At 37.9% G+C, this 27723-nt stretch overlaps 1 protein-coding gene and 1 long non-coding RNA gene across 6 annotated transcripts in view; both read left to right on the top strand.

Annotated features, from left to right (window-relative positions):
- Pds5b (PDS5 cohesin associated factor B) overlaps positions 1 to 27723 on the top strand; it is a 283823-nt gene that overhangs the window by 42918 nt on the left and 213182 nt on the right. The window lies entirely within an intron of this gene.
- LOC147821695 (uncharacterized) lies at positions 3 to 11056 on the top strand. The gene is made up of 3 exons (XR_015446654.1): positions 3 to 4299; positions 6534 to 6579; positions 7003 to 11056. It is a non-coding gene; the product is annotated as an uncharacterized LOC147821695 (long non-coding RNA).

Raw genomic sequence — 27723 nt, forward strand, 5'->3', positions numbered from 1 at the left:
GGCCCTTTGGGCACATTTTTTTGTTTCTTTCTAAAGTGTCACAACTGTATTTTGTTGGGGAGTTTTTCTTCTTCTTCTTCTTCTTCTTCTTTCCTTGTCTCTCCCCTATCCTGGAATTATGGGAGGCTTTTTCTCACCGCACCTGGAAGAGCTTCCTAGTGTGTCCTGCCATGTGGACTAGGGGAAGGCACTGTATTGCCTTTGTGATATTTTTCTTGCTGCAATAGACTTTTTTTTCTCACTTGTGCTCACTCTACAGGTATGCATTAAATAGCCAGAGGGCTTGTTATTGAATTTTTTGGGCGCTGTGTGTGACCTAGAGTTTGGTATGTCTTGTACACACATTTATTTGTTGTATTTTGCTACTTTTATTGGAAATTAGCCTGGTCTTCACCTACTCCAGTTTGTAAATTGCTTTTTCTTTCTCAGTTGGCTGTTTTGGTTCTGGGGTGCAATGTTACCTTGTTATATGGTCAAGTGCCATGTTGCCTTGTCATATGCCCAGGTGCCATGTTGTCTTGTCACATAGCTAGAGTCGGATTTGGGTCAAACACTGCCATTTTTTCCCTTTCTTTTTGTTATCAACTGGCCTTACAAACTAAGCCTCTAATTTTAGAGAACATGTGGGCTTTCTCCCTCTTTTCTTTTGAATTAAACAGACACAGTGTCTTCCCACATAGGAAGAGAAAAATTTGTCTATTTTAAAACTCCCACCACTTCTTGCCTGTGGAAGCCAATGACAAGTGGCAGCCAAGCCAGCTCTAGCTGACTTGACTCTCTCTAGGTCCTACAGCCCGCTGAGAGCTATCACTTGCTTGCTAGATTCCTTCTTTGTTTCTTCTAACAAAATGCAGGTAATTTAGAAACATGCCTGACAGCCTGAGCAGAACAAATGAACAGCATTTAAAACTTAACTAAAGAACCAGAAAAAAAAAAAAAAACACAACTAAAGTGATTGTGAGTATACAAAAGCAGAGCCATACTCATTCTTAGGAAAAAGGGATTTCCATCTCTACCTTAAACAAACAACCAAAGTTTTTACTATATGGGGTAAATGCAAGAGATATTTTCCCCAAATGGCTTCGCTCTGCTTAAGTATGAGCCAGTAAGTGGAAGTGGCTCAACTGTGTGGCTAAGGGAACTCTGTTGAGGTAAGGTGTTCTGCCCTGATCTCATGGGAATCAAAGGACTAAGTAGGGGTAAAGTCAGTAGAATCTGCTTGGCAAGGTCCAAGAGGCTAGTCTTGAGGCCTATAGAGAGACAAAGAGGGAAAACTAAGTCTTGGGTCCTTAGGATGGTGTCCCATGCAGAAGGAGGAGACCCTAGAGTCCCACAAATCATCATTTACTCAAGCATTTACTAGACAGACCTCTCTGACAAACCTTAGAGTGACCCCAGCATCATTCATACAAGCAAGCAAACATAACAGATTTTCCCTATTGGGCCCCATTAACTCATTAGGGGGAAGGAGGTTGGACCACGTGATGGCCCTACTTATGCAACTATTCTTCAGTTGCAGCATTTCAGCTTAAAACATTAAAGATTGAATGAAATGCCTTATGTTCAGGCTTTTGTGACCCTTTATCACAGGAAATGTCCTAAAACTATGGTATTTATAGTAACCCCAGCAAAGAGGCTGTCCTGGAAGCCCCATCTGTCTCTCAGGGGGATGTGAATCTCTCTGATTTGTGTGTGATACTAGGAGATTTCTTTGACCTTCTCCTTATAGTCCCCAGGCCAGTAAATCAGTTTCCTTTTTGGTTGCAAATGTCCAGCAATGCAAAGTATGACTAGGCCAACTGTCAGAGGGACAAAGAATCCTATAAGAGGCTAGAAATTATGCAGATGAGGAATATGCTTTTAAAAGGGAAGAAAATTATCCTGGAGAACCCTTCAACAGAACTAAACTGATATGCTAGCTGCTTTTAGCATAGAAATGAAAGGTACATTAAGTCTTTCATAAATATACCAATATAGATTCATCTTCTAGGGAGGTAGAAGCACTAGTGAGACATCATTTCATTTGTCAATCAGTCCCAGATATTTGGAATAAATTACAAAAACTACAGATGGGTCCACAGATACCTATGGCACAATTGCTGGGCACAGCATTTTCTGTGTTCAACAATTGGGATCTAGAAGGGGGATAAAAGAGAAAAGTTAAGACAGTAGCTGCTGTAATTGGCAATGTTTTAAACTCACCCAGGTTTTCTAAGGGAAAATCCAGGGATAAGTGAGGAAAGGGTTCCTGTTTCAAGTGCAAGAAGACTGGACACTGGGCACAAGACTGCACCAAGCCTCTGCCTGGGTCCTGCTCTGAATGTGAGGCAGGTAATGTACCTGACTCATGGCATTGGAGGTTTGACTGTCCCTGCTCCCAGAGAGGGGTTAGGCCAGCCAGAACCCTCATTTCCCACTTTGACAACTGAAGAGGCCCTGGGAAACCTGCAATTCCCCTATCTGTGAATATTGCCATCTTCTCTGAGGAATTCTGGGTAATCTTAAACATTATGGGTGAGCCAATTCAATTGCTTGTTGATACGGGGGCAGCTCATTCAAGTTTTCATTTTCTTCTCTTGAAAACTCTCCTCTAGAAGAGCTATAGCTATAATTGGGGTTGATGGGACCTTTAACCAGAGATTCTTTTCTCCTCTTCTAATATGTCACTTTGAAGGCCAGATGTTTAGCCATGAGTTTCTAATTGTCCCATGGTGTCCTACTGTCTTGCTAGGAAGAGATTTAGTAGCAAAATTGGAGGTAATTCTCAAATTTCGGCTAAGGGCAAAATGGATTTTACTTGTTGGGACCAGGTCTCCCTGACCAAATTAGCTAACAAGTAGATCCTGCTGCATGGAATAATTCAATACCTGGTAGAGCAAATTCTGCTATGCCAGTAGTTACAAGACTAAAAGACCCCAGCCAACTTCCAAACTGAAAGCAGTATCCAATCAAGGAAGAAGCACATAAAAGCCTCCAACCTCTCATGGACATGTTTCTCAAACATGGCCTTCTGAAGCCTTGTCAGTCCCCTTGCAATACTCCCATTTCCCCTGTAGTAAAGCCCTCAAGAGAATATCTGATGGTAATAATCCTCCACCTCATTAATGAGGCTGTCATTCAAATCTATCCTTTAGTGGCAGATCCATATACAATTCTCACCCAAATTCAAGGAGACATTAATTGGTTCTCAGTCTTCGATTTAAAAGACACATTTTTCTTCATCCCTCTATAGCCAAACTCTCACTTTCTGTTTGCCTTTGAAAGGGAAAAATCCCATTTCAGGAGAAAAGCAGCAATATACTTGGAGATTTCTCCCACAGAGGTTTAGAGACAGTCTTTACCTTTTTGTTTGGGCACTAGAGAAAGACTTAAGGAACCATCCTACAGCATGTAGATGATAATCTAGTTTGCAGCTCAACTCAGGAGTTATCTAAATATAACACTATACAAACTCTCAACTTTCTAGCTAAGAAGGATTATAAAGTCTCCAAAGAAAAGACCCAGATATCCCTCCAAAAAGATCAATATCTGGGATATGTTCTTATACTTGGGGAACGACAGCTGCCTAGGGAGTGGATCCAGGCTGTCTGTGATATTAGGCCTCCTGCCATCAAACAACAGCTTCCTTCCTTCTTTGGAATGGCTGGCTTTTGTAGAATCTGGCTACCTAATTTTGGACTAATGCCAAAGCCTTTATCTGAGGCTGTGAAAGGCCTTGAGTCTAAGGCCCTAGAATGGACAAAGTGACTGACAATGCATGTAGGAAAATAAAGCCCTTACTCAGGCTCCAGCACTGGGAATACTTGACATAAGAAAACTCTTCTTCTTCTGTATATCAGAAAAGAAGAATTGCCTTGAGGGGTCTTGACCAAAAGGCTAGGACAAGAACCCTGCTTAGTGGCATACTTTTCAAAAAGGTTAGATGGAGTGGCTGCTGGATAGCCACCCTGCCTGAGAGTAGTTGCAGCTACAGCTACACTAACAGTGGAAGCTGCAAATGTAACTTTAAGACAGAGTTCTGACTGGAAGTTCTGACTCCCCATCATGTCAAAAGGCTTTCTGGAGAAAAAAAGTTACTTGTGGTTAACGGGGGTATGGCTTACCAAGTATCAGGCCATGCTTTTAGACACCACTGAGGTTATTACAAAAATGTGCACTATTCTTAATCTTGTCTCTTTGATGCCTACAGGCTCAGAAGTTAGGCACTCTTGTGAACAAGTAATCTCCCAAACCTATGCAAGCAGGCAGGACATCAGTGACCTGACCCTCCAAGACTCTGAGGATGTATGGTTCACTGATGTAAGTAACTTTGTGCAAGAAGGACACTGAAAGGCAGGTTATGCAGTTGTCATTTCACAACAGGTCACTGACGCTAAACCTCTTCCTCCAGGAACCTCTGCTCAAAAGGCAGAGCTAATAGTTCTTATTTGGGCATTGGTCTTAAAAAAAGGCAAAAAGTTAAATATCGGTACAGACTCCATATGCCTTTCTGGTGCTACATGCTCATGCAGCATTCTGGAAAGAAAGGGGCTTACTAACTAACAAGCAATCATCTATAAAGCACAAGCAGGAATTTCTACAAACTCCTAAAGCAGTCTATTTTCCTAAGCAGGTCACAGTCATGCACTGTAAAGGGCACCAAAGAGACATGTCTGAAATCTCCTTGGGAAATCAAAAGGTTGATAATGAAGCAAGAAGGCAGCCTTATAGCCCCTTAAGACTCTAGCCTTATTCCTAGTTCCTGAGGGACCATTAAAAGCAGTCTGTATTCCCCAAGAAGATAAATGAGCCTTAGGACAAGGGGGAATTAAAAAGGGGGTCTGGTGGTATGAAGAAAATAAACTGGTCCTTCCCCAAAGGATGCAGTGGAAAGCTATAAAAATACTTCATGATTCCTTCCATTGGGGAAGAGGTGCTACATTGGAAATGGTCACTCAAGTTTTTACAAGACTAGGACTAACAGCAACTACTCAGCAGTTCTGCAAAGCTTGCCCATTTTATGCCTATAATAACACAGGCAAGCCCTAACCACCTCTTTTGTCAGAACCTGTACAGAGGATAGGGACATACCCTGGGGAGGACTGACAATTAGACTTTATCCATATGCCACCATGTGGAGGATTTAAACAGACATTGGTGTGAATTGATACCTTTACAGGCTGGATTGAAGCCTTTCCTACCCATTCAGAAAAGGGTATAGAGGTAGTCAAGGTGCTTCTTAAAGAAATTATCCCCATATTTGGACTACCCCAGTCCTGCCAGAGTGATAATGGGCCTTCTTTTACCTCTCGAATAACTCAGGAAGTGGCAAAGGCTTTAGGAATAAAGTATTACCTCCATTCCACCTAACAGCCTCAATCTTTGGAAAGATAGAGAAAGCAAATCAGACTCTAAAGCAAGCTCTGGTGAAACTTCGCTAAGAGATGTCTAAGTCCCAGTTTTGATTACTGCCAATAGTATTCATGAGTGCTTGTAATATGCCCCAAACTGGCCTAAATTTGAGCCCATTTGAAATGTTATATGGGAGGCCATTTCTATCTTCTGATATGATAGTAGACCCAGAGACCATGAGACTCTTACAATATTTTATTAATCTGGGCCAAGTACAATAGGCTATCAAAATGTATAGGAATAGAATCCTGCCAGCTTCTGGCCCACAGGGACTACCTAGTGTCCATCCTGGAGACCAAGTGCTTATAAAAATTTGGAGAGAAGAGACTCCCATACACCGATTGAAAGCAAAATGGAAGGGCCTCTTTTCAGTGATCTTTGCCATACCCACTGTAGTAAAGGTGGCAGAGATGTTATTGGGTTTTGGAGTGCTGGAGTCTCCTGGAGGTGCTTTGTAGGTTTTTCTTATCTAAAACAATGAATTGAACAAGACAAGCAAAAATGGTGACAAAATTTATTTGAAAAAGTAAAAATGAATGATAAAGGAGAAACTGGCTCTTCAGAGTGAACTTGGGCCAAATAAAAGAAGGAAAAAAAATACACCCTGAGGAACAGAGGGCAGGCTGCCATGAGGAAAGCCATGGTAGTGAGCTCTTCATGGTGTCTGTGTTCTTTTCTGCTGTCCACGCTTGCAGGAATCTTTGAGAACTTCTACATATGGGGTCCTGAGAGGTGGTGCTGCATAGCTCCTGCCACACCTGTCTCCCCAGCTGGTCTCAGCCATGCCCTATCTCTCATGTTAGATTCATCTTTATAGAATAAAGCCTGTTCCACCTGAACTGTCTGAAGAATTAGACTACCCAAAAGGAAAATGTTACTCCTGTGAGCCTCTGGAAGACTTGAGATTTCTCTTTAAAAAGCAAGACTCCAGTGCTACTACAGATAAGCAACCAGGATCTTGCTAAGGCCATGGCTCTCAGACTCTTGATAATTTATATGATATTCTTTTATGACATACATTCTAATCTACAGGAAGTGTGGACATCTGACCTAGTCCTCATATTTGGGCTAATAGTAAAGTTTCTTTCTCCCATCAAACAGCCAGCTCAATGGTCACTAACTCTTTTCTCATTTTCTGACAGGTTTTTTTCTTTCTTTAACCCAGCCAGTGAGCCACAACACCCTAAGGTAGGTGGAGAGCACATAATCCCCAGTAGGTAGGGTTTACAGCCCCTTAGCCCTCCAATCTCTCAGCAACCCATAAAGAATTATGGGGATCTGTGTCTCTCTGGGGAAAATGAGATAGCAAGATAGGGAATGGCTTAAACTGGTTGGGAAGGAAGGTGTGACCAGATCCCAGTACACATGTGCCAAATAATTCTCAGGATTCCATATATGGACCTGCAATGTTTGGAATGAATAAAAAGACAAGACCTCATTAAGCACTCACTGTTGTGCATTTTGATTTTAGTTTTCCTTTCTTCTATTTAGCCCAAGTTTGCTCTGAAGAGCCAATTTGTTCGTTACCCTTTATTTTTAATTTTTCCTACCTCAAATAAATGTAAAACTTTGCTACTGTTTTTGCTTGTTTCATTCATTTCTGTACTTGAGAGAGGAAGAACCTGGAAGTCACCTTTAGAAGAAAACTCCAGTACTCCAAAACCCGATAACATACCTAAAGAAAATGTGGTGCTCTCCAAACTTTCACAAACTGAACACATGAGGTAATTAATACCTATATGAAGAAACAAAATACTTTGTTTTAGTTAAATGTTTAATATAACCATTATGCCATTATTGCATTGAAAAGTTAATAATAATTCTTTAACATCATTAAATATGCAGTGCTCAAATTTCCAAGTATCTCATAAATGTCTTAATTACTTTTTACAGTTTATTTTCTTGAATCAGACTCCAAGTGGATACATACTTCATAACTGGTTGATGAATTAATGTCTTTTAATACTTAGATACCCATTCTAGTTTCTTATTCATTTATCTCTTGGAATTTTTTTTAAAAAACAAAACACATACCTTTCTATATCTTGTAAATTGGTACTTGCAACCAGGGGCTTGATCAGATTGAGATTAGATTTTTATCAGGAACATCTGATGTTTGTTTGACTTTCTATGTGACGTTACCAGACATTTATGTTCAGTATTGATATCAGTTATTTTCAATAGGGTTTTAAAGAATTATGATATTGCAATTATACTATTAGCTGGACTACTTGTATTCAGAGATTAGTATTTGATTGTCCACTAGTATAATAGTTTATATACAACAGGCAGGATAAATGTTTGCTTTTTCCCTTTTTCAGTTTGCCAAATAGCAAGTTGGCTCTTTAACACACTCCAACAGTGACTATAGTACAGTTAGAAACAATGGATCTGAGGGAGCACTCCCTTGCCTCCATTTAATTGTAAACAAAACTATGGTCATTCCTGCTTCCATTGTTCTAAGAGGGGTAGAAAATAAAATACAAAAACCCAGGATATCTCTAATGCTCTAGGCTAGAGCACATGGGTATGAAATTTCCTAGCCTGACCTTTCGATCATCTTTACCCTATTTTCACCTCATTACAGGTTCATAAATATATACTATCTGTCATAAATGTAATTAAGATCCAAGTGAATTCTAGGACAAGCATACGTGTTGAGAGCCCCTAAGATGACTCAGCATGATGTCAATCATTCCTGTCAATCACACCCAGAGATTCAGGGGGAGGCATCTAAGCAGAGATGTCCAGCCTTTAAATTCTGAAAGCCTGATTTATTTTGTGGCTCTATTTTGTTGCTACTTTTGTGTGCTTTGACCCATGTATAGTCCTTTTCTGTCACTCCAGCACATTTCTCCATCTGTGCTCTATCTTTCATTGGCACAGACTTGCCCTAAGCACAACTTCCTGTGATCTTCAGTAAATGCAGCTGTTTGCTACTTACGATTGGGGGTACACTTTGCAATTCTTTCCTCATTGTACACAAGAGCCTGGACTATAATTGCCCCATTCCTCAGCAATAACTGTGTATTTTTAAAATATAACTCATAGATTTAAATATGTCATACATGTTATAATTCATTAGTCAACTGTTCAACAATACGTTTTAATAAATAAATTATGGTATAAGCCAGGCATGGTAGCACACACCTATAATCCCAGCACTTGGGAGGCTGAGGCAGGAGGATCACCATGAGTTCAAGGCTAGTCTAGGCTACATAGTGAGTTCAAGGCCAGCCTGGACTGCCAGCCTGGACTATATAGTGCGATCCTGTCTCAAAAAACAAACAAACAAAAAATTATAATATGTCTACCCAATAGAAAAGTAGTAAATAGCCATTGAAAACAATGTATTTATTCATCTGAATGCTACACATGATATTTTACTTAAAAGTCATTTAAAAATTTTTAAACAAATGCTCATGGTTCCATATAGTGGCAAGTTTCTTTCCCATCTTTATTCCAAAGCCACTCAGTATTTTTCCCCAGGAGTCTTCTACTTTTATGTATGCTTGTACTATATATTCTTCCAGAGATTTCTAGAGCTGGTAGTTCACCTGTTAGGTATTGGTGTGGCTGTCTCAGTTCTTAAAATAATGAAATATTTCTAAAGAGTGTTACATAGTTACTTCTCTGAGACCCTTCCTTCGTGTTTGGGCCCACCCAACAGACCTTGCCTATCATCCATCAACTAAAGTGTTAAGGACAGCAGGGGTCATACAGGGTCCTACCTAAGCTGCAGCCATTACCCACTTTGATTAGTCCTTGCCTGTCCTGTCAGCTACAGATATTTTAACTATAATCCATAAAGTTTTCTCTGCTTATATGAGAAAATGTTTAAGTGGAGAAAGTAAAAATATGTATATGTATAAGTTGAAATTAGAAGACATTACATTAAAAAAATAAAGTATATGTAAACCTATGAATAGAATATATATTCTGGAGTGGTGTATATCAAGACAGTAAAAGTAATTTTTTTCTGGTTGCATAATTATAAGTGATCTCTTTTTCCTTTTAATATTAGTTGCATTTTCTGATCTCTCTACAGTTAGGACATTATTTACACAGCAAACAAAAAAATGTGCCTCTAAAGCAAAAAATGTGCCTCTAAACTCTTATTTCAGAAAAAAAGCTAAATATAACATCAACATTTTTCAACAGCTCCATCTGCTGGCTGCTGAATAAAGCTAATTTTAAAATAATCAACTTTTGCTTTTCCTTAACAGTATAAATAGAGGGAAAAAAATGCCTGTGTTAAAACAAAAGATGCTTCTTACACATCTATGAAGAGTAAGTTTCATGGGTCAGTTTATTTTGAGTAAAACATGATACAAACTTGATTCACTATTTAGTGGGCTACTGCTATGGTATGCAGTATCCCAAAATAAACTGTCTAGAACAAAAAATTGTTTTGGTGGTTTTGGCCATCTTAAACTACAATGCTGATTTTATTACCTATGCAAAAATAAAAATCATTTATTAGTGATTATATATGAATATATGTGAAATATACCTTGTTGCTGGAATTCATATTTCTTTGCACAATTATTCACAGCTGTACAGATTCCACTTTGTTATTCTTCTTACTTTTCAAGTGAAATTGCTCATAGTTCTCTATCTCTATTATTTCCTGAAGTTGAAGTGATGATAAATGCTTTCATAAATACAAATTTCTCTTTGGATGGCAATACAAGGTATAATATATTCTGCAAAAATCTCTCAGTCTATTTTTGGAACTCTTTAAACAATAAGTTCTATTATAAGAATATGCATAATATATTTGAAGGAACACATTGAAGCCATCATACACTTCTCTTAAGGTTCCATTTTTCTGGTATTACAAGTCAATCAGTATTTCCCAAACTCATGGTATTTACTTATTACTTACATGACCTTTGATTTACAAAGAGTTCAAATATATTTGTGAGATAGAATGGGATTTAAAAATTACTTTAGTTGAGATGTCATGGCTACCTTGATATCCTGAATTTATTCAAGAATATTTGTCTTTCATGGTCATTTTGACTTTGGGAAAGATCCAGAAGTTGTGGAGTACCAAATATGGTGAATAAGGTGGACACATACTGTGATGATTTTATGAGCCTACCTTACTGTTTGATGGCACTCAACAGCAGCATTCATTATATTTTTTATCACATTTTGTAAAGACATTCACAAAGGACTGCCAGAATTGCTTCAGAAAGTGGTAAAAACAATGGGATAAATGTTTTTAAAGAAATATATAGTATTTTTGTAACATGCACATTAAGTGTGCTCAAAATATATAGTGAATGTTTCAATAAAAGAAAATGTACTACAGTGCAAAACACATTGCTGATAATTCCCCTCTTTTAACCCTGCCTCATATACATGTTATAAAAATACTGTATATGTACACATGCTGTATATACAAATCTATATTTATACATATACTTAAATAAATATACTTCAACTGGTATTAGCATAATCCTTAACAAGTTCAACAGTTGCAAAGAATACTTGTTAATAGAATTTGCTGGAGGGATTCAGTGTCTATTGCTGTGTTGTCTGATAGGGATCCATACGCCACATGCCACATGTACTTACATACACTTGAACTATCACTAGTGTGAATTGAGATGTGCTGTATGAATTTCACAACATGATCAAAGACTGTAAAACAGCTTATTAATAAACTATTTTGATTGTAGAAATGATATTTTGGATATATAATATTATGTAAAAATATTAACATTAATTTCACTAGTTTCTTTTTACTTTTTAAAGTGATAAAACTTTAAATTGCATATATGTCACATTTTTGTTGACAGTTTGGCTTTCCAATGCAAGGAAATGCAATTTCCTCCCATCAAGCAAGTGCAGGCAAATGGATTATGCACTGGACTGCACATGGCACACGGTGCTACTCTTGTTGATAGATGAATGAATGTTCATGGCTTTGGCTGTTCTGCCAAGTGCATTCAGAAGTTGTGCTGAGTCAGATGCTCAGAGCCTCAATCACAATATTGGAATATACAATATAACTCCTAGGGAACCAAAAAGACTATCAAGTCTGCATATTTCACTAAATGAACCTTAGTATTAACACATACACATGTTTCCTCAAAGAATATAAAGAGCTCTTCAGAGGGAAAAAAACTCCTTTCAGTATATCATCTGCATAAGAAATCAAAAGTGCCATTGGTTATTGGGTAGGTAAGGAGACGGTCCTACACTTTTAAAGGAATTAAATGTACTTTATTTTTTTAATTTTTTTAATTTTTAAATTAATTTTATTGGTACATTTTATTGGTACATTTTAGGTATACAATTCATTTACATCTATCATTGGGTGTTTGTACCTGTACATGATATATCTTGGTTCTTATTTTTTTCCCCATTACCTGTGCACCGTTCACCCCCCCATCCTTCCCTATTTACATAGATTTCATTTCCATTTTTTTCTTTTCTCATAGTTTTTCCTTTCCCTCTTTTCCTTTCCCCTTCCCCTCCCTTCACTCCTTCATCTTTGGACCTTTTTTCCAATTTCAAATTATCAATTCTTCATTTTAATCATTTTAACTCTTGTTTACACTATCAGTTTCTCACACTAGAGAAACTATTTGGTATTTACACATGTGTCCTATTTATTTCACTTAAGAGTATGGCCTCCATATGCATCCATTTAGCTATAAATGACTCTAGTTTTTCGTTCTTTATGGCTGAGTAGTACTCCATTTTATTAAAAAAACACATTTTCTTTATCCAGTTTCCAGTTTATGGGCACTTGGGCTGCTTCCAAGCTTTAGCTATTACAAACTGTGCTGCTATAAACATGGTTGCACATATATCACTGTGGTATGATTCTTTTAATTCTTTGGGGAAGATACCCAGCAGGGGAATAGCTGGGTTAAATGGGACCTCTAGTCCTAGTTCTTTGAGGTATCTCCATACTGACTTCCACAGTGGCTGCACCAGTCTGCACTCCCACCAACAATGGAGAAGGGTTCCTTTCTCCCCACAGTCCCGCCAGCATTTCTTATTTGTTGATTTCTTGATAGCAGCCATTCTTTCTGGGGTGGGGTGGAATCTCAGGGTTGTTTGCATCTGCATCTCTCGAATGAAGAGTGATGTTGAACATTTTTTCATGTATTTGTTTGCTGCTTTTACTTTTTTGTCTGAGAAATGTCTGTTCATTTCAGATGCCCATTTTTGAATTGGGTCTTTGAATTTGGGGGATCTGATTTTTTTCAATTCTTTATATATTCTCAATAGTAGTCCTTTGTCTGAGGTATAGCTCATAAAATTTTTTTCCCATATTGTAGGTTGTCTGTTAGCTCTGTTGGTGGTTTCTTTTGCAGTGCAGAAGCTTTTTAATAAGATGAGATCCCAGTTGTTGATTCTTTCTGCTAGTTCCCATGCTACTGAGGTTTTGTTCATGAGGTCTTTTCCTATGCCAATGTCTTCAAGAGTTCTACCTAACTTATCTTCCAGCAAGTTTCGTGTTTCTGTCTTAATATTTATATATTTAATCCACTTCAATCTTAGTTTAGTGCATGGTGATAGGCATGGGTCTAGTTTTAATCTTTGGCAGGTTGAAATCCAGTTTTTCCAACACCATTTATTAAATAGGCTATCTTTCCTCCAATTAGGGTGATTGGCTCCTTTGTCGAAGATGAGGTGGCTGAGCATGTCTGGAGTTGTTTCTGTATCTTCTAATCTATTCCACTGACCTCAGGTCTGTTCGTTTGCCAGTACCATGCTGATTTTATCACAGTAGCTTTGTAGTATAGTTTCAAGTTGGGAATTGTGATACCCCCAGCCATGTCTCTGTTGCTTAGAATTGCTTTAGCTATTCTAGGTCTCTTATGGTTCCAAATGAATTTTTGGATTGTTTTCTCTAGTTCTGTGAAGTATATTGTTGGAATTTCAATTGGCATTGGATTGAATCTATATAGTAGTTTTGGAAGTATGGCCATTTTCACTATATTGGTTCTTCCTACCCAGGAGCAAGGGATGTCTGTCCATTTTCTTATATCCTCCTCAATCTCTTTTCTCAGAGTGCTGTAATTTTCAGTGTAGAAGTCTTTTGCTCCTTTGTTAGACTGATTCCTAGATATTTCATTTTTTGGATGCTATTGTAAAAGGAATTGTTTCCCTAATTTCTCTCTCAGTGAGTCTGTTATTTGTGTACAAGAAGGCTATTGTTTTTTGAGTGTTGACCTTGTATCCAGCTACTCTACTGAATCTGTTAATTAAGTCTAGAAGTCTTCTGGCAGAGTTTTTTGGGTCTTCTATGTAAAGTATCATATCATCAGCAAATAATGACAGTTTAACTTCTTCTTTTCCTATCTTTATTCCTTTTATTTCTTTCTCTTTTCTAATTGCTGTGGCTAATGTTTCCAGAACTATATTGAACAGGAGTGGTGATAGTGGGCATCCTTGTCTTGTTCCTGATTTTAGCATGAAAGTTTTTAGTTTGTGACCATTTAGTATGATGTTGGCTGTTGGCTTTTCATAGATAGCCTTAATCAGGTTAAGATAAAGACCTTCTATTCCAATTTTCTGTAGGGTTTTTATCATGAATGTGTGCTGGATTTTGTCGAATGCTTTTTCTGCATCTATTGAGATGACCATATGGTTTTTGTCCTTGACTCTGTCAATATGGTGTATTATATTTATTGATTTATGTATGTTGAACCATCCTTGCATCCCTGGGATAAATCCAACTTGGTCAGGGTGTATGATCTTCTTGCTGACCCTCTGTATTCTGTTTGCCAGTATCTTGTTGAGGATTTTTGCATCTATGTTCATTAGGGAGGTTGGCCTGTAGTTCTCTTTTTGGGTTGGGTCATCCCTGGTTTTGGAATCAAAGTAACACTTGCTTCCAGGAATGAATTTGGAAGTATTGCTTCCCTTTCAATTTCCTTGATGAGTTTAAAGAGTAATGGTGTTAGTTCTTCTTTAAATGTCTTGTAAAATTCAGCAGTGAAGCCATCCGGACCTGAGCTTTTCTTTGTTGGTAAATATTTTATTACATTTTCAATTTCACTCATTGTAATTGGGGTGTTTAGAATTTCTATATCTTCATTTAACTTTGTCAATTCATATGTACCTAGGAATCTCCCCATTTCTTCTGTGTTTTCCATTTTATTGGAGTAGAGGTTCTCGAAGTAGGTATTAATGATCCTCTGGATTTCTGTTGGATCTGTTGTGACTTCACCTTTTTCCTTCTTAATTGCATGGATTTGTGCCTTCTCTTTCCTTTTTTTTTTTTGAATGTATGATGATAAGCTTTTATTTTCATTTTTTTCCCCATTAACTTTATTGGTACATTTTAGGTATAAAATACAGTTACATTTATCATTGGGATCTTGTACCATTACGTGAGTCTCTTGGTTCTTTTTTTTTTTCCCTTCCCTTGCCCTCCCTTCACCCCCCTCCACCCTTCCCTATTTGCAAAGACCTTGTTTCCATTTTTTTCCTCTTCTCATATTTTTTCCTTTCCCTTTTTTCCCTTCCCCTACCCCTCCCAATTCCCCTACTCTTATAGACCTTTTCTTCCTATTACACAATATCAATTATACATTTTTAAATTACAATATTAAGATCTAGGAGACATTACCACAGATTTTACAGAATTTAAAAGGATATAGAAAGCATATTACAAAAATCTTTTTTGAACTAAATTTGACAACTTCTAAGAAGTAACTTAGAAGACAAATTAATGAAACTACCTCTGGAGGAAATATAGAATTTGAATAGCACCTTTTAACAAAACTATATTCCTAGCTTGAAAACCTACCTATATGACAACAACAGGCTCATAAACATTTTAACTGATAAATTATATCAAACATTTAAAGCAGAAAAAAGAAGGAACACTTCTCCCCTCATTTTAGGAAATCAACATTGTGCTAATACTAAAACTGGATAAAGATAATAGAAGAAAAAATTATGAACATAGATAGAAATTTGTTTAACAAAACAAACTATTAGAAGTCAGATCTGGCAGTATGTAGAAAGTGGTTTTATTATAGGAATGGCAGTGTTGGTTCAGCATTGGAAGATCCACCCCCAAAGCAATCATTTTAACCGAGGAAAGGAGAAAGCCATATGATCCTGTCACTAGTTGGAGAAAGAGTATTGGACTAAATTCCACAGCTGTTCATGGTAAAATCTATCAGAAGACTAGAAGTAGAACAGAAACTTCTCAACAGATCAAAGACATGTACTCCATACTTCCAACAAAAACTTCTTCTATGAATGGAGATGATACAATGCTTTCTCCTGAGAGTGGGGAACAAGGGCATATATGCCTACTCTTCATCTGTCCATTAGACTTTGAAACATAGGTCTAAACCAAAATAGTCTGGCAATAAAATGACACAACTAGGATAGGATTGGCACGGCAGAAGCAAAATCTTTATATGTAGATGAAATGATCATGTACAGAGAAAACACTAAGAAATCTCTAGGAGCCCCTAGAACTTGTATTTGAATTTAGCAGGATTAGAAAACACAAGTTATATATAAAAATTCAGGTCTGTGTATACTTGCTGTAAATGACGAACTGGATATTCAAATTTAAAAGTTATATAGGAGTACAAAGGACCCAGAAAAGCCAAAAACAAAAACAACAACAGTGTTGGAAGACGTTTAGCACCCAATTTTAAGACTTTTTCTAAAGCTACAGTAATCAAGGCAGTGTTGATGTAGAGAAAGACATACAGATCATTTGAATAAAACAGAGGATATAGAAATAGAACCACACATATATGGTCCACTGAGTCTTGCAAGATTATTTTACATTAGCATTTTATAGAATATAAACTCGATTCAAGAGCCGAGAAAGAGATAATGTCTTCAGCAAATGGCACTAGAACACCTGGTATCTGTATATAAAAAATTAACCTCAACCCTTTTTTTCCATACATGAAAATAACTTGAAGGGATCTATGAAACTAAATAAGAAAGCTTAAAAGTATAAAACTTTAAGAAGAAAGTATAAGGGAAAATATTTATGAATTCAGAGTAGGCAAGAACTACCTAGGATAGAAAAAGCATGATGAATAAAAAAAAATTGATAAATGAGATTCCATCAAAATTTAGAACTTCAAATGACATCATTAAAATGAAAAGTAGTCCTTAAACAGACCATATTTCCAATGCATATAACCTATGAGCAGAATATATAAAGAATTCTTAGAGCTCGTTAATAGACAACCCAATTAAAATGTAGACATAAGAAGATGATAAATAGCCAGTACAGCACAAGGAATGGTGTGCAATTCTAGAATCAGAAAAATACTAATCAGTATAATAATAAGATTGAATTATACATTCATTAGGGAGATGAAGTCAAAAGTTTTAAAAGCCTTGTCATGACTTTTTCTTTTTGTTGGATTCTCCCTCTTTGTGTTTAATTTGTCACGTCCAATGGATTCATTCTGCTGGGTTTCCTGGGGTTGTGATCCTCATTGTCTTTTCCTAGGGTATTTTCTAAAATTTTTTGGAGTGCCGGTTTGATATTCATGAAGTTCCTGAGGTGCTCTTTATCATGAAAGTATCTTATTTCTCCATCAATTTTGAAAGATAGTTTTGCAGGGTACATCAATCTGGGTTGGAGGCTGTTTTCCTTTAGGGCTTGAAATACATCACTCCAAGCTCTTCTTGCCTTGAGGGTTCCATTGAGAGGTCGGCTGTGATTCTGATGGGCTTTCCTTTGTATGTAATTTGTTTCTTTTCTCTCACTGCTTGTAGAATTTTATTCTTCTGTTGGATTTCTGGAATCCTAACTATTATATGCCTATGTGTAGATTTTTTTTTTGATTAAGGCTAGCTGGAGTCCTATATTCCTCACTTATCTGTATGTCAAGTTCTTTTCCCCTCCTTGGGAAGTTTTCTGCCATCACTTCTGTGAACAGTTTTTTATGTCATGTGCACTCTCCTTTCTTCATTGACTCCAATCAGTCTTATGTTATTCTTCTTTGCATTGTCTAGCAGCTGTTGGATTGATTTCTCATGTTCCCTTAAAATTTTAAAGCAATTTTTCTTTTCCTCTTCACTAATTGCAATCTTATCTTCTATATGTGAAATTTTATCCTCACATTGGTTCATGCTGCTGCACAGACTTTCGATGGAGTTTTTAATCTCTTGGAAATACGTTTGTATCTGTTTTATGGATTCCATTTGTTTCCTATGTTGGCATTCCATCATGTTCCTCAGATCCTCTATTTTTTTATCTGTGTCCTCTCTAGATTTATTAATCATGTCTTGCACCATGAGCAAAATCTTTGTTGTTATCTAAGTAATTATTTCTGATTTCATTTTCCCCAGATCCTCTTTTGTTGCCAGTTCAGAGTCCAGGTGGTTGAGTATCAGAGTGTTCCATCTCGTTTGCCTTTGGGGTTGCTGTAGGTGACCTGGAAGTCTGTTTTTGAGACTTGTTTATGTGTCTTCTCATTTCCACGGTGGGGGGGGGCGTGCTTCTGGCACCCACGCTGCTCACCTTGTCTGCCCTAGGAGCTTGGGATGGCAGTGGGGGAGCTTCCTTCTGGGTGCTGGAACAGGATCAGCTTCTCTGTCCTAGGAGCTTGTGATGGCATCTGGGGAGCTTCCTTCTGGGTGCTAGGACCAGCTGAGTTTCACTGCCCTAGGATCCTGGGATGGAGGCGGGGAGCTTCCTTCCAGGTGCTGGGACCAGCTCACCTTCTTGGCCATAGGAGCCTGGGATGGCAGCAGGGGAGCTTTTCTTTCCTTTTTTTTGATAAGGTTGGCTAAAGGTTTATCGATTTCATTTATTCTTTCAAAAAACCAACTTTTTGATTCATTGATTTTTTTGTATTGTTCTTTTAGTCTCCATTGCATTGATTTCTGCCCTGACCTTTATAATTTCCTCTCTTGTATGAGCTTTGGATTTATTATGCTCTTCTTTTTCTAGGAGCTTGAGGTTTTGCATTAGGTTATTTTTCTGAGTTTTCTCTGTTTTCCTAATATAGACAGTCACTGCTATGAATTTCCCATGTAGAACTGCTTTCATTGTGTCCCATAGATTCCTGTATGTTGTATTGGCATTCTCATTTACTTGTAGAAACTATTTAATTTCTTCTTTAATTACTTCTGTGACCCATTGGTTGATCAAGAGGGTGTTAGTCAGTTTCCATGTGTTTGATGGGGTTTTGCGGTTTCTTATGTTATTGATCTCCAATTTTATTGCACTATGGTCTGATAATATACAGGGGGTAACTTCTATTCTTTTACATTTACTTAGACATGTCCTATGAGCTAGCATGTGGTCTATTCTGGAGAATGACCTGTGTGCAGCCTAAAAGAATGTGTATTCCGATTTTGTAGGGTGAAACACTCTGTAAACATCTATTAAGTCCATTTGTTCAAGAGCTTGGTTCAGTTCTAGAATTTCCTTGTTAACTTTTGGTCTAGATGATCTATCTATTTGTGATAGTGGGGTATTGAGATCCCCCACTACAATTGTGTTAATGTTTATTTGGTTTTTCATGTCTATTAGTATTTGTTTTGTATAGTTGGCATTCGTATTTGGTGCATATATATTTAGGATTGTCATCTCTTCCTCTTGGATTGTTCCTTTCACAAGGATGTAGTGACCATCTTTGTGTCTCTTAATTAGTTTTGGTGTGAAATCTACTTTGTCTGCAAATCAGATTGCTACCCCTGCTTTCTTCTGGGTTCCTGTGGTGTGGAGAACTGTTTTCCATCCTTTTGCTTTCAGTCTATGAGTTTCTTTTTGAGTTAGGTGTGTTTCTTGTATATAGCATATTGTTGCATTTTCCTTTTTAATCCATTCTGCCAGTCTATTTCTTTTGATTGGTGAATTGAGGCCATTAACATTGAGGGTTATAATTGATAGATATTGATTTATCCTTGTCATGATGTTTTACTTTTGTTGGCTCTTTTATTTCTTATTTTTTCCCCCTTTCCCTTTAGGGTCTTACCTTGCCTGGTGGCTTCCCTCTGTTGGGCCTCATGGAGTTGTGGCCTTCATTGCTTTTTTCTAAGATATTGTTTAGAATTGCTTGTAGTGCTGATTTGATGTTCACAAAATTTCTCAGGTGTTCTTTGTGGTGGAAGTATCTAATTTCCCCATTGATTTTGAAAGATAATTTTGCAGGATACAACAATCTATGTTGGAAGTTATTTTCTTTTAGGGCTTGAAATACTTCACTCCAGGCTCTCCTTGATTTGAGGGTTTGTGCTGAGAAGTCTGCTGTGATTCTGATGGGCTTTCCTTTGTAGGTGATTTGTTTCTTTTCTCTAACTGCCTATAGGATTTTGTTTTTCTGTTGGATTTCTGGGATCTTGACTATTACATGTCTAGATGTAGATTTTTTTTGATCATGGCTAGTTAGAGTTCTATATGCCTCACTTATCTGTATGTCCAATTCTCTACCTCTGTCTCGGAAGTTTTCCACTATTACTTCTATGAACAGTTTTTTTATATCAATTGTGCTTTCTCCTGTTTTTTCATGGACTCCTATCAGTCTTATGTTATTCTTCTTTGCATCGTCTAGCAGTTGTTGGATTGATTTCTCTTGGTCCCATACTATTTTTAAGAAATCTCTATTTTCATGGTCTCTAACCGTGATTCTGTCTTCTATATCTGATATTCTATCTTCAGATTCCCTTAATCTGCTGTGAATACTTTCAATGGAGTTTTTGATCTCCTGAATATCTGTTTGAATCTGTTTCATGGATTCTATTTCTTTCTTATGTTGGGTGATCATGGTTTCCATTTCTTTCTTATGCTGGGTATTCATGGCTTCCAGCATGTTTCTGAGCTCATCTATTTTTTTTATCTGTTTCTGTTCTAGATCCTCTAATCATGTCTTTCACTCTGCTCACCATCTCTGTGGATATCTGGGAGATTATTTCTGCTTTGAATTTTTCTAGAGCCTCATTCATCTGTTTTGCTACTTCCTGTGCTATCACTTCAGGGTATCCAGGTGGTTGGTTATGGGACTTTTCCATCTCATTTCCCCCAGGATTTACCCTTGGTGGGGTGGAAGTCTGAGTTTGTGCCTTGCTTAAATGTCTTCTCATTTTTGTTTTTGGTACTGTCCTTGATTTATCTCCTGGGTTGATAGTTTGAAATTGCTTATTGTAGGTATCTTTGTTGCTTGTAGTTAGAACCTTTGTGGAATGATTGCTTCTCAGAGGTGTCTTCCAGATATAGCTGGTCTTTAAGTTTTGAGTCTCTAATGACTCTAAGGCTATCTCATTTTCCTTATACTAGGAAGGTTCATTGACTAGATCAATAACAACACCTTAGCCCAAGTGATACAATCAGCAACACCATTGCATCAAGTACATCTTTGAAAATGACATTTTGTGGTAGTTCTTAATCTATCACCTTTAGGTGTGTGAATTAAATCAAGATCAAGGACCAACCCAACATATAGTGAATAAACTCTTCAATATAGCAACTTTACCCTTTTTGATGGGGAATTAGAAAGGGTTGGGGAGGGAGGGACAGATGGAAAGAAGGATAGGGGAAGGGTAGCAGTGTGGCCAGAGGACACAGGTGAGAAGGAAAAAGAGACTAATAGTAAAATAAAGAAAACTCTGAATGAGGACCAAAACAGGGACAAAAAGGGAAGATGAACAATGTGAGAGAAAGAGAGTGAGTGTAAGAGAGAGAGAAAGGAAAGAGAAAAGAAAGAAGAAAAGAAAAGAAAAAAAGGAGAGAAAAACAAATATTTGCAAAGAGTAGGAAAAAAATTTAAAGATAAGAGGAGCAAAAGAAAAGAAAACAGAAAAAAACCGAATAATACTAATTTTGGGAATAAAAAAAACAATAAAGATGAAGGGCCTCTTTCAAGGTATGTCTCTGCTGTCACAATAGACAATGTGGGTAGCAGTGTGCAGATATAAGTCAATGAGTGTCAGGAAGCTAGTCACAGACGCATGAGATTCAGGCAGATTTCTGGCTGCAAGTCCCAAGTTGAGCTCCCTGTCCTGTAGGGTTGAACTCTGCAGAGTTGTATTGCAGGTTCCAGCTGCCCTTCCCCTGAAGATAGACCTGGTCCTGATGGGTGGTGAAGATGATTCCAACTTACCCAGTACAGTGGTCTGGTGGTCCAGTGTCCTCTGTGTCTTTGTAGTGTGGAACCAGGTGGCTGTACAGAGAAGAGGCCAGAGGAGCAGTGGGGGGTATCCAGTGGATTGCTGCCGGGGTGAGGGCTGATTCAGCGTGTTCCATGTGGCTGATGACCTCGATAGGGTGTCTGCAGACCTGACTGTCTGCAGTGGGCTGATTCGGCATGTTCTGTGTGACTCGTGACCTTGGTAGGGCGTCTGCAGACCTGCCTGTCTTAAATGTACTTTAAATGAGAACTACAGGACAATGTTTAAAGAGAAAAGCAGAAAGAAAAAATGACCATGACACTTACTTTTTTTGAGGGGGGTACTGGGGATCAGAGTCAGGATCTTGCATTTTGAGGCAGCTGCAGCAACACGGAGCTAAATCCCTGGCCCCCTTGGCACTTAGGTTCACCAGCTGTGGCATTAAGCTCTGTTGTAAAGTAGATAAAGTTCATCTCTAAGTCTCCTCCCTGATATTCCTTCAGGGAAGGGTGCATCCTTCCTCTTGTTTAGAAATCTCATTGTTTTTCTCAATCTTTTTTTTTTCTGGTACTGGGGATTAAACTCAGGGTCCTCGCACTTGTGAGGCAGGTGGCAGAACCACTGAGCTAAACCCTGGCCCTGTTTAAATCTTATCTCTTTCTGCAGAAAGGAAAATGATCTTCTACCAGTGTAAGGTGGGTGGATGGTAGGCCGACAGGCACATGAAATTTGCAGAAATTCCACTGCACCCCAGTTGGGAACCACTCCTCTGGGACTGCAGATGAATGTGGCATCCTTTCAGGAATCCTTTTATACTTTTAGGAATATTTACATTGCCAAGATGATCAGACGCTATTTGGGGTCAAAGCACCTCATTCAGGGGATTCATTAGGGAGAGAAGAATTCTAAGCACCCAGACTTGGATTTGAGATGAGAATGGAGAAGAGTCCTCATGGTATCTTTCAATATTCTTGGACTTTCAGTGTTAGTAGAGTTATAAATATGGATCCACTTCAGGGGCTCAGAAAAGACTGTCACAGTGCTTCACTTCATTGCCTAATGTCTAAGATACTGCAAAGTTCATTTCTACTGAGTTTAGACTCTGCTAATGGGTATTAATGGGTGATTGTGTTAACTTGTTGAAGAACATACCCACATTTCAACATGATTTCTGAAGATCCACTGCCTTAACTCAAGGAATTTATCTAATGGGAATTTCAGTACTGCTGCAGACTGGCAGGGGTCATAGTTTTGACTTGACTGCCATTTGGGATATACTTTGAATTATACTGAATAGGTAATAGTGTGTGTTTCCTCATTTACTAATGAGCTGCCCAGCATTCTTTAGTATGTATGATAAATTTCTCACTGCTATTTGGAAATCATGCTCTAGTGTAGCTGGGCTGTATTAATAAAATGATAGGAGGAGGGGCCCCGGCCACCATTCCACCACTCCCAAGGCAGAGGAGGTGAGCCAATCCCAGCACCCAGGAGGAGGGTCCCTGGCTACCATTCTACCACTCCCAGGGCAGAGGAGGTGAGCCAATACCAGCACCCAGGAGGAGGGTCCCTGGCCACCATTCTACTGCTCCCAGGGCAGAGGAGGTGAGCCACGCAGGCACCAGCAGTGGCCCCCCACCCTGCCCCAGTGGAAATGAGAAAACACGTAAACAAGCCTAAAAAACAGACTTCCAGATCACCTACAGCAACCCCAAAAGGAAACGAGATGAAACAATCTGATACTCAACCACCTGGATTCCCTGAACTGGCAACAAAAGAGGATCTGGAAAAAATGAAATCAGAAATAACTTTTCAGATAACGGCAGAGCTTGAGCCCACAGTGGAAGACATGATTAATAAATCTAGAGAGGACACAGATAAAAAAATAGAGGAGCTGAGAAACATGATGGAATCCCAACATAGGAAACAAATGGAATCATAAAACAGATACAAACATTTCCAGGAGATTAAAAACTCCATTGAAAGTCTATGCAGCAGAATGAACCAATGTGAGGACAGAATTTCAGATATAGAAGATAAGATGGCAATTAGTGACCAGGAAAAGAAAAATTGCTTTAAAATTGTAAGGGAACAGAAGAAATCAATCCAGCATCTGCTAGATGATGCAAAGAAGAATAACGTAAGACTGATTGGAGTCAATGAAGAAACAGGAGAGAGTGCAGATGACATAAAAAAACTATTCACAGAAGGGATGGCAGGAAACTTCCCAGTCAGGGGAAAAGACCTGACATACAGATAAGTGAGGCATATACAACTCCAACTAGCCTTGATCAAAGAAAATCTACACATAGGCATATAATTGTTAGGATTCCAGAAACCCAACAGAAGAACAAAATTTTACAAACAGTGAGAGAAAAAAAAACAAATCACATACAAAGGAAAGCCCATCAGAATCACAGCAGACTTCTCAACACAAACCTTCAAGGCAAGAAGAACTTGGATTGATGTATTTCAAGCCCTAAAGGAAAACAGCCTCCAACTCAGAAATAAGGTACTTTCATGATAAAGAGCACCTCAGGAACTTCATGAATACCAAACCAGCACTCCAAAAATTTTAAACAATATCCTTGGAAAAGACAATGAGGATCACAACCCCAGGAAGCCAAGCAGAATGAATTCATTGGGCATGACAAATTAAATGCAAAGGGGTAGAATCCAACAAAAAGAAAAAGTCATGACAAGACTTTTTAAAAACTTTTAACTTCATCTCCCTAATGCGTGTATAACTCAATCTTGTTATTGTACTGATTAGTATTTTTCTGATTCTAGTGTTGCACACCTTTCCTTGTGCTGTACTGGCTATTTATCATCTTCTTGTGTCTACTTTTTAATTGGGTTGTCTATTAATGAGCTGTAAGAGTTCTTTATATATTCTGGTCATAGGTTATATGTATTGTAAATATGGTCTGTTTAAGGACTACTTTTCATTTTAATGATGTCATTTAAAGTTCTAAATTTTGATGGAATCTCATTTATCAATTTTTTTGCACTTTATTAAATTCTTTTTTTGGTACATTGTAGGTATACAACACAATTACATTTCTCATTGGGAATTGTACCTTTACATAATGCATCTTGGTTCTTATTTTTTCCCCATTCCTAGCCCTCCCTTCACCCCCTCCACCCTTCCCTATTTACAAAGACTTTATTTCCATTTTTTCCATTTCTCAGCATTTTTTCTTTCCCTTCTTTCCTTTCCCCTGCCCCTCCCACTACCCCTACCCCTTTGGACCTTGTCTTCCTATTTTGCATTATCGATTATTCATTCTAATTATTGGTACATTTCAGGTATACAATATAATGACATTCATCATTGGAAATTTGCCCCTTTGCATAGTCTCTCTTGGTTCTTATTTTTCACCCTTGCCCAGCCCTCCCTTCAACCCCTCCATTCCTCCCTATTTACAAAGTTTTTCTTCCTATTTTTCCATTTTCTCATATTAATCCCACTCCCTTCTATCCTTTCCCCTAGCTCTCCCACTTCCTTCCCCTTTGGCCCTTTTCTTCCTATTTCACATTACCTATTTTAGATTTTAGTCCTTATTTACACTTTCAGTTTCTCACACCAGAGAAACTATTTGGTATTTATACATGTGTGTCCTATTTATTTCACTTAAGAGTATCACCTCAATGTGCATCCACTTAGCTATAAATGTCTCTTAATTTCTCATTTTTTATGGCTGAGTAGTACTCCATTTTTATTTTTAAAAACCCCATTTTCTTTATCCAGTCTCCAATTGATGGGCATTTGGGCTGTTTCCAAGTTTTAGCTATCACAAATTGTGTCATTTATCAATTTTTTTCTTTTATACATCATGTTTTTTGTATCCTAGGAAGTTCTTGCCTACCCTAAATTCATAAACATTTTCCCTTATAATTTCTTCTTAAAGTTTTATAGTTTTAGGACTTGGAAGAACAATGTCGGTTGGTAGCTGCTTCCAGTAGACCAAACCAAGCCAGTAGTGAAGAGCAGTTTGTCATCTTTAGCAGTAGCCAGTCAGAAGAAAGTGATTTGGGAGAAGAAGGAAAGAAGAGAGAGTCAGAAGCATAAACTTATCCTTGCTTTTTGATTGGTTTTCCCCTCCCCTTGGAATTGACAGTTTCTTTGGTGAAATGGCACAAGTTAACAGCTATATTGAAATGACATAAAATTTATATTTACTTGTTTTAGCTTCATTAAAAAAATAAGGTTGATTGGGAAAAAAAGGTTGAACTTTATGACTTAGGTTTACATTGACTTTTTTTCTTAAAAATAATGTAATATGCATTAACATTAATTTCACATAACTGCTTATTTCCCTGAATACATTGCTAAGGAATTATAGCTTTGCTCAAGCATTTTTTCCTTAAGTTGCCAATTTTTTATTTTGCATTGTAATTGGCCAAGCCTATAAGAAATAATTTATTCTGCAGATTCAGATATTCATGGATGTGTCCCCCCCCCTTTCATTAGGAACATTTTGCTTATAGTGAGGAAGCATTCAACTGAATAAGTTTGAAACCCTTTCTACAGAGAATTCTACACATTTGCAAATACTTTAACAATGTTAAATGTGCAGTAGAATTTGTATAAAGCCATTAGGACAGATTTTAGATGTAAGATTTCCAGGTGTGGCAGGTGGTACTGTAGGTTTCTAGGCACTTTCTGGGATTGCTCACATTTCTCTGCTATACTGCATCTGATGCCAGGAGGAAAGAAACTTAAGTTTCTTCAGTTCAAGATTGATACAGGTCTTGGCATTATATTACCATGTTCTTAGTTCTCAGGTTGGGACTTCAATTATTACTGCAGAGCAGTAATGAGCTAAAAGAATATTTTGGAATTCATTAAACACAGAATTTTTTTGTTGTTATGCAAATACATTTTAGATTATGTGTAAAAATGTTGTTACAGGATGATACACTGTATTTTCTGCATTGTGTGAAATAATTTTTATTGATAATCAAATAATATTTCAAAAGAAGTTCTATAACAATTATGTTCCTGCTTAAAGTAAAATTCCCAGAGTTTAGTTCAGAAAATGTAATCTTTTAGATTTCAGACTGATACTCCCAGTATTTTCATAATTCCATGTTTTGATAAAGTACTGAATCACCACTTTATATCCACAAAGGCAAATAACTAATTTATGAGCATAAAATAATTTGCACTAATTATTGTAAATACTTCTACTTTTCAAATGAGTAAAAGGTCTAATTTCATGAAAGATTGAAAAGGAGAAGAATGCCTTGTGGTACAGAAGTTGACCAACGAAAGATTTTAGCCTGGTGCTAAGGTTAAAATGACATTTCTCTATTGCTTATCTTCTATGTCAAGACTTGATTTCTTTTTCTTTACTCAGATTTTAAACATGCTTGATAGAAATTATGCTCATGTTTCCACATGAAAAAGTTTCCACATGAAATAATTGAGTAAAATATTTTATGTAGTTAAACATCTACAATTCATTATGCTGATTTCATAAGGGAAAAGGTTTTTGTTCTTTGATAACGTAGTTTAAGTTCTGAATAAGAAATGACATCTCTTTTAGTTCTTAAAATATAACTCAGCTGTTTTCACACTATGTACATTGTTTTTTGTAGGAATGGGATAGATAATTATATATAGAATCATATATTCATTTTATCTGTGTGCCAAATGGGCATAGTGATTACTTAATACTCTTTGAAGCCTTATGTTATCAAAACATATAGTAGACATGTAGAAATATATGAAATACTCTGATTAAAATTTATTTTGTGTGACCCTGCTGCAGACAGGCAGGTCTGCCCACACCCTACTGAGGTCCTGAGTCGCACAGAACATGCCGAATCAGCCTGCTGCAGACAGGCAGGTCTGTGCATGCCCTACCAAGGTCCCGAGTCATGCAGAACATGCCGAATCACCCCACTGCAGACGGGCAGCCACCTGGTTCCACACTACAAAGATGCAGAGGATACCAGACCACCAGACCAAGGTACTGAGTTCCCTCTGCTCCCAGCCCACAGGTAGGGGCTTCTGAGCCGCCGTCCCACTGCTCCTGGTCCAGAGGAAGGGGCTTCCGGTCACCATCCCTCCCGCTGCTCCCAGGCCAGAGGAAAGGGCTTTTGGGACACCTTCTGTCCCGCTGCTTCTGGCCCAGAGGAAGGGGCTTCCCGGCCACCATCCCTCCTGCTGCTCCCAGCCCACAGGAAAGGGCTTTTGGGTCACCATCTCTACCGATGCTCCCGGGCCCTGTCCTACCTCTCCCA

This window comes from Heterocephalus glaber, unplaced genomic scaffold, assembly GCF_053883595.1.
Source record: "Heterocephalus glaber isolate CG9 unplaced genomic scaffold, H.glaber_assembly_v1.0 deba00001720, whole genome shotgun sequence".
NCBI classification, from domain to species: domain Eukaryota; kingdom Metazoa; phylum Chordata; class Mammalia; order Rodentia; family Bathyergidae; genus Heterocephalus; species Heterocephalus glaber.